This window comes from Dromiciops gliroides, chromosome 5, assembly GCF_019393635.1.
Source record: "Dromiciops gliroides isolate mDroGli1 chromosome 5, mDroGli1.pri, whole genome shotgun sequence".
In the NCBI taxonomy this organism is placed as follows: domain Eukaryota; kingdom Metazoa; phylum Chordata; class Mammalia; order Microbiotheria; family Microbiotheriidae; genus Dromiciops; species Dromiciops gliroides.
The window spans coordinates 261,396,505-261,407,395 of NC_057865.1; the positions used below are offsets into that span (position 1 = coordinate 261,396,505).

The 10,891-nt window shown below is 37.9% G+C and overlaps 1 protein-coding gene across 1 annotated transcript in view; it reads right to left on the minus strand.

The window, feature by feature from the left end:
• Positions 1-7,599, minus strand: part of RASSF9 (Ras association domain family member 9) — a 49,971-nt gene extending 42,372 nt beyond the window's left edge. Inside the window, exon 1 of the mRNA XM_043967825.1 lies at positions 7,286-7,599. The gene's annotated coding sequence lies outside the window, so the exon portion shown is untranslated. The remainder of the gene's footprint in view (positions 1-7,285) is intronic.
• Between the last annotated feature and the right edge of the window lie 3,292 nt (positions 7,600-10,891).

Consider the following 10,891-nt stretch of genomic DNA (forward strand, 5'->3'; position numbering starts at 1 on the left):
AGCTGTGTGACCCTGGGCAAGTCACTTAACCCCAATCGCCTCACTAAAAAAAAAAAAAAAAGTTGCCCTGGGCCATGACACAGGAGGAAAAGGAAGAAAAAAAAATGCTTGATGCAAATAGCCAGAAAACCCTGGGTTAAATCCCAACCTTATCTCTTACTACCTATATATGTGTGCTTGGGCAACTGTTTTGACCTCACTGAGCCTCATTAGCCTCATCTACAAAATGAAGGAGTTAGAATAGATTACTTACGAATCTATGATTCATAATCATCTTTGTATGTAGTTCACTGTTGTGTCCATGCATATAAAATAGATACCACCACCACCACCACCACACACACACACACACACACACACACACACACACACACACTCTGTGGTGGGGGTGGGGAGCACATAAGGGAAGCCCTGTGGGGATATTTGACATCTTTTGGCCTTGCACTTGCGGAAAATTGGATCCAAAATATTATAGCATGGTTCTTGCCATGTATTATGGTTTGCTTTCCCAAAGGTTATGTCAGTAGACTGCAGGCTTGGACAGGTTCTACCAAGCTGGAAAATCCTTCAGTATGGTCCCTGAGACAGAATGAGTCTGCTGTCAGCCTAGCTAACATCATAGAGTTTCCTTACTAGCAAGTTGGCCCCTAGCCAATGACTTCTTTGTCCATAGCCACAGAGGTGAAATTTTAATCTCTAATACTCTAATTAGACAGGCAGAATTTTGTGTCATTGTTAGGATAAAAATGGTCTTTAAAAAAACTGTGATTTATTCATTATCCTTTAAAAGAGTGATTTATTTGGCTTTAGAACTGTGTTATTTCCTTGGTGTTGCAAATACATACTATCAGTTTCTATAAAATAAAGGTTTTGTGCAGGTAAATACAGAACTGATGGTGAAAATCATAGGACAGATTGTGTCATAATAGTCATGATTTTAATGTTCTTTATTGATTATTGAATCACAGGATTTACAACTGGAAAGAAAGGTAAAAATTAACCCGTCTGACCGCCTTACTTTATAGACAAACACCTGAAGCCCAGAGAGTTGAAATGATTCACCCAAGACCACAGAGTAATTAAGCAACAAAATCAGGAACTGAGCATTCCAAGGCTTTTGACCATTCTAATACTGTATTGTCATTTCCATTGCTTCTAAATGCATCTAAAATTAAATGTCATCATTTTGTACCTATATTGATTATCACAAACACTGCAATCTGCTATTGCATTATTTCTAATGTTTAGCATAAGATTTATGTAAGTTGGATTTCATTTATGGTTTCATTTCTAAAAAGGTCTAAGGGGCAGCTAGGTGGGACAGTGGATAAAGCACCGGCCCTGGATTCAGGAGAACCTGAGTTCAAATCTTGCCTTAGACACTTGACACTAGTTGTGTGTCCCTGGGCAAGTCACTTAACCCTCATTGCCCTGCAAAACAAAAACAAACAAACAAAACAAAAATAAATAAATGAAAAGATGTGTAAAAATTCTTTGGAGACCTTAATGTACTATAGAATGTCAGCCATTATTATTAGTAGTATTAGTATTAATATTATCATAAAATTGTGGGGTCATTCAGAAATATAGTAAAGTTGTAAAATATCATGTAGGGTTCAAATTGAATCATAACTCTAAAGCTGGAAATGGCCTCTAAGGCCATATAGCTCAGCTCTTCACTTATAAGATGAATTAACAGAGGCTTATCCAGGTTAAGCGATTTGCTGAAGGTCATAAAATATTCTTAAATATTCAGATTGATCTGTGATATCCTCCAACTAGCTTTTCCCTCCAGTGATGCAGATTAGAGCCTATTTATGCTTGCCTAGCCTAGGGGACTCTTCTCCACATATTTCTAACAGTTTGCCCATAGGAAGTCCACACTAAACATAAAGAAAAGGCTTCCTAGTTTTTACCTTATATTGTAAGAATAGTAGTAGATCCTTCAAATAATATGCCAGCAGTTAGTTATTATTAAAATGTCAGAGGAACCCATTTTATGAGTTGACCATTGAGCAGTTTTTCAGCAAGTATGTCATAATTGATTTTATCGTGACAATCCAATACATTAGACATGTGGGGAGATGGATATAGTTGTAGACATGTATATAGATATAGATATATTTTAGATAATACATTAAATTGTGAGGTCCTTGAAGGTGAGGACTATATTTCGTATCTTCAGTGCTTAATAAATGCTGGCTGACTGACTAGATGTAGAAAATTAGATAGACATAGAAGCAGAGATAGAAAATAACAGCGATGTAGACATATAGATATAGCTATAGAAATGCAGAGAGACACAAACACAGATATAGGTATATAGATATGCATATAGATATACATAGACATTTTATGTATATTGTATATAAATATATATTTAAAGAGCTGATGAATGATATTGAGAATTATTCTGTTTTTGTTTTTTTGTTTGTTTTGGTGAGGCGATTGGGGTTAAGTGACTTGCCCAGGGTCACACAGCTAGTAATTGTCAAGTGGCCCTCCTGACCCCAGAGCCAGTGCTCTATCCAGTGCACCACCTAACTGCCCCGAATTGTTCTTTTAAAAAAATAGTATTTTATTGTAAAATTCTAATCTAAATGGACAATTGCCTTTTACAGGTGCCGTTTCTGAGTCTGTTGGCTAAGAACACAAAAATATCCATTTGTATGGTGTGGCAATTCCATGCCTTCCCTAATTATATGTCCAGTTATTGAATGGCTGGATGCCAACTAGTTTCCTGTTGCTTTACTTTACATGAACCATAGAAGTTACCCACCTACCTCAAATGAGAAAAAGAAAGTCTTCAGGAAAGTTTATTGCTCTTTAGGGACTTGACTATTTTACTGAAAAAGAGAGCTCCAATCTCTCTGTCTTCATTCTTAACTGTGACCTGATATCTGCTTAGAGAGATACATATCAGGTTTAGGATTCAATCACAGAACATTCTTTTGTTTCATAGACAAAGGAAAGAATACATCTCATAGGACCAAAGAGATCTTCTGAAATTCATACTCATCCTCTTAGGGAGGATTCTTGCTTGGTTACAGAAGTAAAAAGTGGAAATCTCTCCATCTCTCTCTGTGTCTCTCTCTGTGTCTCTCTGTCTCTGTCTCTCCCTCTCCCTCTCCTTCTCTCTCCCTCTGTCCCTCCCTCCCTCTCGCTCTGTGTGTGTCTTTGTCTCTGTCTCTGTTTCTGTGTCTCTCCCTCTGACTCTCTCTGTCTGTCTCTATGTATATGACTCTCTGTGCCTCTGTCTCTGTGTCTCCCTCTCTTTATCTCTCTGTCTCTGTGTGTGTGTGTGTGTATCTGTGTGAAAAGCTTAGGGTGAATGGGAAAAAACAAAACATTCCCCACTTCCCTCCCACTTCTCCCTGTCATATGCTGCCTTGTTTGAAAAACCATTTAATTGTAATCATTATAACTTTCCAGTTTATACATTCCATTATTAAATGATTTTGCTATTGAAGGATTCAAAAGTTAGTAGATTTTTTAAAAGGCAACTTAAAGACTTTTCAATTAAAATAAAGGTTACCCATTCACTGGCAAGGTGATTTAATTCTTAAGAATGGATAGTCTGAAGAGCTTACTTAATCAGTGCAATGATATATCAAAGAACTTAGAGTTTCTCTGTAATTTTTCCCAAAACTCTTGACCTGATATAACCGAAAGAGGAAGAAAAAAAAATAGGCTTACCTGCTTGTATTAAATGGTAGTTCTGTTTCCAAATCCACTGACTTCTTTGTCTCCCTTTAGGCTTTTGATCATGTTAAGTATCAAACCTCCTTGATATTTTATGAAACATTAGCTTCTTTGTGTTAAGAACTAAGCTCACCTTGCACAGAGCTAATAAAATAGCCTTTATGTTCTTACCATATTCTACAAAATACAAGCCTTTTAAATTTTGTGTTAATTATGATTTGCTTCCAAAAGCCAGTCCTTTATTCCCAAATTTGGAAGGCTCACTTGCTTCACTATCTTGCTCAATAAACTCATTCACTATGTACTCTTTTCAGAATATTTGGGTCTTTTAACCCAGGTGAAATGTAGTTAACACCCTTCTAAAGGAAATAAAAGTGAAGAAGGCTTTCAGAGAATGCAGAATTCAAAAATATATGTTTTGGATTAAAATCTCTAGTATCTCATCTCTTCTTCTCATCCCCCCTTTCCTCCCTACCTACTTTCCTCTCTTTCTTCTTCCTCTCTCCTCTCTTCTATTAAAAATGAAACAATTATGTTTGAGTTCTCCTTTTACTTTACTTTTTAAAACACAGATATCTCGGTGTACACACATTTACTTAATGTCATCTAAACATTTAATACAACAATGTATGCATCATATTTGCTAGTCATGTTTGACTCTTTTTTTTTTGTTTGTTTGTTTTTTGGTGAGGCAATTGGGGTTAAGTGACTTGCCCAGGGTCACACAGCTAGTAAGTGTTAAGTGTCTGAGGCCGGATTTGAACTCGGGTTCTCCTGACTCCAGGGCTGGTGCTCTATCCACTGCACCATCTAGCTGCCCCTCATGTTTGACTCTTAATGATCCCATTTGGGGTTTTTTTGGCAGAGATACTGTAGTATTTTGCCATTTCCTTCTTGAGTTCATTTTACAGATGAGTAAATAAAGGCAAAGGGGGTTAAGTGACTTGGCAAGGGCCACACAGCTAATAAGTGTCTGAGACCAGATCTGAACTCAGGAAGATGAGTCTTCCAGATTTTAGGCCTGGCACTAGATCCATTGCACCGCCTAGCTGCCTTTATGTTTATAAGCCCAGAAAAAAAAAAATCTGAAATACGGTATGTAGTAATCAGCAGTCAGAAGATGGAAAAGATAAAGCCATTATTTACTATCACGAACTAGTTAATCATACTACTAGGAATTAGTTAAGACAACTCAGTTTTTATACAATTCATCTATTTCCGCTCAAATTTGCATCTCATAGGAAAAGAGGATGTTTCTCTTTTTCTTCCCTGTTTGATCTTCATATTAGGAATAGTCTCTGATTTCGATCTGCCCAACAAAACTTGTTCACAAAGCCAAAAAAGCACAGGAGCCTGGGAGAAATCAATAGATGAACTCAATCAGGTTCATCTCACCAGCAGTTTTCCCTCCACTGGCTATGAAAGTAATTTATTGTAATCCTAACTATTCAGGAAAGGGAAGGTTCATTATTCGTAGATTACTGCACTGTGCCCATGTGGCACATTCACCATCTTCAGCTTGAAATATCAAAATATTCATCTCTTCAAAATTACCCCCAGTCATGCTGTGGTTTCACAACTTTAAAATATATCATACACAAAAAGTCTTCAAAAGAGAATGAACCTTTGTCTTAATAAAGCAAATTTCCATATTTTGTCAATATCCCACCTTTGCCAGTAATACTACATACCTCTGACAAAGCAACTCCATCAGGAGACGACATTCCAATTTCCCAGAGAAATACCCCAGAATGAAATCCCTCTATTTTGTAATGAACTTTCACCTTTTCATCATTACTATGCATTGGAAATTTCGTCTTTAAAGAGTTTTCTGACTTACATTCTTAAAAGGAAGCAGGTTTATATGCCTACAAAGTAGTTGGTCTGGTATTATCAGTAATATAATGAGAATAGAAAATGAACCTTAGAGAATAGGTCTTATCAGAGAGCATATAAAGATGCTTTTCTAACCTATTGACTAAGTTTGGAATTACTGAACTTTTCTGCAAATGACTTCAATATAATTGGATGGCACCTATAAATTGTCACTGCAAATTCCTACTGACCAATGTTACTTTGTAAACCCAATAGTGGTTTTTCTTTATATGGATTCTGCTTATACATTACCATGATTAACACATTAAGTTAATTATGAGAATAATCATTAACAAGATTAAACTAAGTTCAAAGCACTTCATTTTCTTCATTAATGAATAGACAAGGATTTGTTTAATTCCTGGGAAATTCACATTCATGTTAAACTATAGTGGACACATTTTTAAAACTGGGGGTGTATTTTTTGTTTGTTTTTGTGGAGATACGTGCTTTGTTTAATGGAATTTCAATTAACCAAAAGAGTAGTAGAGTAAGAATCACAAGGGCAGAATTATTCAAAGAACTACATTTTCCAGTTTGGAAATCAAAGCCTGGAAATTTGCATTAACATTTTATCAGTCCATAATTCCATAGAGACACTTAAAAATAATTACACTATTTCCTACTCCTACCATGTAATTGTGTGCTTTCTAAATTTACACTAAGTAAATGGTGACAAGTAGAAGCAGGTATGATTAGAAGAAAAGTAGTGGAAAAGTGCCCATGCCAAAGTAAATACTTTCAAAAAGCAAAACCTGTATCTAAAATTATCCTGAGATTTTTTTTTTCCTAGCTTAAAAAAGTGAACATCTAAGGGAAAACACTTTAATAGATACTGATACATGCATTCCAGCACAAAGTATACACACACCCATTTTTTAAAGTGGATTTCCACCCTTTGCACAGTGAACTGGAAAAAGCAGAGCAAATCAAAGATAAGGGAGAGGGAAGAACAAGATATGCGGACAACTGGTTCCCACCATCCACATAGAAAGTTCTAAAAACTCAAAGATTCAGTCCATACAAGTAAGAATCTACTTAATTCTACATTTCCACTAGGAAACTCCTCCCTTACCCCCAAGTTTTAAGATAGTTTCATTATTAGATCTTAAAAAAATAGGTTTTATTATCAATTTTATCTTAGTTATTATAAGCCCTGTATTGCATATGCATCAAAATTCCAACAGGAACAAGACCCAATTTAGATTTTTGCCTGAGCAAAATCCAGCTCAGCATCTTTGGGAACATAAATGAATAGAATTCAGGTTTCCTCATTAAAATGTCCTTTCAGGATGTAGGTGAAGGGATGAGAGATGACAAAGCATGCTGGACAGCCAAATGGGTAAGGAGGAAAGGAGAGTGGGAAACAATCCTCCTTCCTGTACTCTTTCTCATACCCTAGTCTAGTCTCCTTTTATCAAAATAATCTAACAACATTCTCCCCAAATTGTCAGTTTTCAGTAAGCCCTTGATGGCTTAGGTTTTGGTTTTTGGTTTTGGCTTAGCTTTTGGTTCCACAGCAGCCTTTCTCTCCCGAAAGCCAAATTGAAGGAGGGGGGGGGGGGAGAGAGAGAGAGAGAGAGAGAGAGAGAGAGAGAGAGAGAGAGAGAGAGAGAGAGAGAGAGAGAGAGAGAGAGAGAGAGAGAGAGAGAGAGAGAGATGAAGCAGGATTTTTTTTTAAAGTCACATATATACACAAATGCTTTACCTGTTTTTATGCCGAGTCTTTAACAAGTTTCGTCCAAAGGGAGCCATGATCTCTGGAGTAGGTTAATAACATCAACAATTCCAAAGGAAGCTGGTGTACTGTCTGTCTGTCTAGTTATTAGTGTATGTGTGTGTGTGTGTGTGTGTGTGTGTGTGTGTGTGTGTGTGTGTGTGTGAATGTGTGTGATGGTTGGAGGATTTGGAGGTCTCCTTCTTTCCCCCTCCTTCTCAGATCTTCGTGGGTTGATTCAGCTCCTTAATAGCCGAGCCAGGAGAGTTGCTCAAAGTTATGCAATTGGCAGCTTAACTTTGATCAACTAGCTGCTTGTTGTTGCTGTTGCTCCTTTGGAGTCCTGCCCAGCTTCAGTCTCGAGGAAGGCATTTATAAGCAGGAAAAGAAAAAAAAAGGGGTGGGGGGTGGGGATGGAGGTGGAGGGAAGCCCTTCTATTGTGTTTTTAAGTTATTTGCAGACTTACTCAACTTCAAGACCTGCCAACCCCATGGGAACATTAATGGGGATGGAATAGAGACTTCCCTGAAGATGGAAACTTTCGCTTTTCTCCCTTCACCCTCCCCAATTGAACTGAACACACATAAAAGGATTAAAAAGAATTCCCCCTGTCATGACCCCCCTTCTCCCCCACCATCCATCCTGACTCAAGTCTATGAAAAGTAACCTGATCTTGTTCAACAGATCTGATGAGTGCTGGGAAAAACACCCTTTGCCTACTATTTCTGGTTTCTGACAGTAATCCCCCTGCCAGGGGGTGGGGGCCTTTTAAAGATGCTGGCCAAACAGTAGTAGCAGGATGGAGGGGGGGAAGCGAGACCATGGGAGTCAAAGCCCCCTTTTCCTTTTAGAAGGAAAAGTCTTCAAGTGGGTCTTGTATTGCAAAGCTATCAGTGTCTTTCTGACCTGTTTTTAGGTATTTATAGAGAGGGTTGTGGTTGGAGGGTCAGAATGAAAAGGTTCAGTGGAGTGAAAGAAAGAAGATCCTTGGGGGTGATGGAGAACTGGGTGTGATCCATCAAGGACTCACAACTAGGGTGGTATTTACTATCTGGGGTTTAGGGTTGTCTTAAAGACCTAGGTAGCCAAGTAAGGCTTATCCTTGGGATTATTTTTACTTGGCAAGGTGGTGGTGGTGGTGTGTCTTCAGGCTGGCATATAAAATACTACCCTAATCAGGAAAAATCGGTTGGACACCTGATTTAGAATTTCCCCCCAGATCAGCTCTTGTTCTGATCCATTTTATATATCACCCCTTCCCTCATCCCCCAGCTCATATATCAGTGAGAGATGGGGATAAAGAGCACTGGCTCTCCACAAGGAAGATGTGGGTTCAAATTCTTCCTCTGATGCTTGCTGATTGACCTATAATAAGTCCCTTAATTGTCCCAAGGCTTAGTTCCCTCCTGGGAAAAGGGAACACTTTAGCTATCAGCCCTGCAAGCTCTTTGTAGTTCAGGATCTATGATCTTCTAAATTGAAATGGGAAATAGAAAGGAAAATACTTTGTGATGTGTATGATATGATTGAGGAAATGAGATGGAGGTTGGAGGGAGGGGCTTTCATGTTATTTCATGTAAAGCCTAGGGCTGGAATATTGTAAAAATAATGATTGGATACTAGCATCTGTTGGGTGTATGTGGGGTGGGTGTGCAGGGATTAAAGAACAGGAGCTGATCTGGAGGCAAATTAATCTAAGTCAGGTGTCTAACAGAATCTTCCTAGAGTTCCTTTTCTAGTCCAACCAGGAGGATATCCTGCTTCCCTTTTACCCCTTCCCTTTCCCCCACTTCTGATCTCCAGCATCCACTGGAGATGGGCAGGATTCTGATGTGAGTAACCCGGTGTGAGTCATCCCAATGCTGGGGTCTTTAGGAAGCCCAGCTCACTCCCCTGGCACATCATTACTCTTGGAACAGTGACAAAGAAATTGCTATAACTGCACTCTCACATTCCTCCTTTGCTATTGCTGGTGATGCAAAATCTCTATTTGCTGAGCTTTGCACGACACTGCAGGGGCACAGGAAAAAAAAAAGCTTTGTTTTTCCTCTTGAAAATGCTAAATAGTCAGGAGTCCCCTCTGAGTTATAGCTGACTTCATAGGGACCCTTTAGAAAGAACTTTTTTTTCTCCCAGCTAGTGAAAGTTTTTCAACACTAAGATGGAAATTAAATAAATTGTATTTTTCCTTTCCCCTTTTGACGAAGATAACTGCAAATGGATCCAAATGCAGAATATTGCTATGCCCTGTTTCAGATATTTCTCTTGCTTCAAGCCCTTGAAGAGTTCAGTTAGTTGCCCGACTACTTTACATATTATAAATGTATCAATTGCCATTAGGTGCCACAAAACAAAAGAGAATGCTAAAGTTGAAAGAGACTAATGATCTTATTAAAATGATAACTATTGTCATTTATATATGCTAAGTTTATGATCTGCTTATAGACAACCACCTTGGGACTTAGCAACATATATTGTTATCTCTATTATATGATTATGAAGGGTTATTTCCACGTTCGCACATCTAGCATTGGCAGCAGGATTTGAACCTAGATTTCCTAACTTCAGGTTTAGCACACTCTCTACCAGGACACAATGTTTCTCCACTGTGTGTTTATTTATCATTATCATGTGTGTACATGCATGCACCCATATCATGATTAGGTATACAAAGTATAACGAATGTGCTTATGAGAAGTAGACAGAAAACCCTAGTCTGAATCCTGCTTGGACAGCTTACTCCCTATATAATGCTAAGCATGTTGCTTTTCCCTGTGCCTCAGTTTAACTATTAAATTGGTAGGGGTGGGGCAATGGATAGACTTGGTGATATTGAGATTCCTTCCTAGTCTTAGAATTATGATACTCTGTTCCTATAAAAATAAATCATGTAAAGTAAATTATACAAGGTTTAAGTTTTAGTTATGTATTCTACATACGTGCTTATCAAAATGGATTAAAAATGTTATAGAAAGCTGTCAGGCAAATGCATAAATTATACATCATCTCTCCAAAGGTATATATTTATGTGGTCATCATCTATTTATAAAAATCTTTAGAGTTGAGCATTTCCTCTATGCACTCACTTTGCCAGCTTGTATGAATGGGCCTGGGTGCCTCATTTATACACTGGAAGAGATAGAATTACAAAAGAGGAAACAACCTTCCATCTTGATTAGCAGGATTTTATGTGGCTTTTTTCAAGTTAGCACAAATGGGAAGCTCAGTTATTATGTTATTCCTCATATAAAATGTTCCAACAGGATTACTCATGACAAGCTTCATGATAAATAAGCTTCATTGTATACTATTAAGTGGTACTCTTCCTTTTAATTTGATCTATGCAGCTAGACATTCACTCTCTACATCTGATAGAATTCGGGGCGTGGGGGGGACAAAAAAACCCTATTGGTTCTATTATTCATCATTTCCAGGTTTAAAAAAAAAATCTCTGTGATAAAGGCATCCATGATGACTTGAATGTGCTAATATACTCCCTCTTTCTTCCCAGGTTCTCCAACCCCCTTCTGCTTCTTCAAACTATATTGTATTTGCTTATTGCTGTTTTTGTTGTCAAGTCCCTCTTGCAAGAAGAA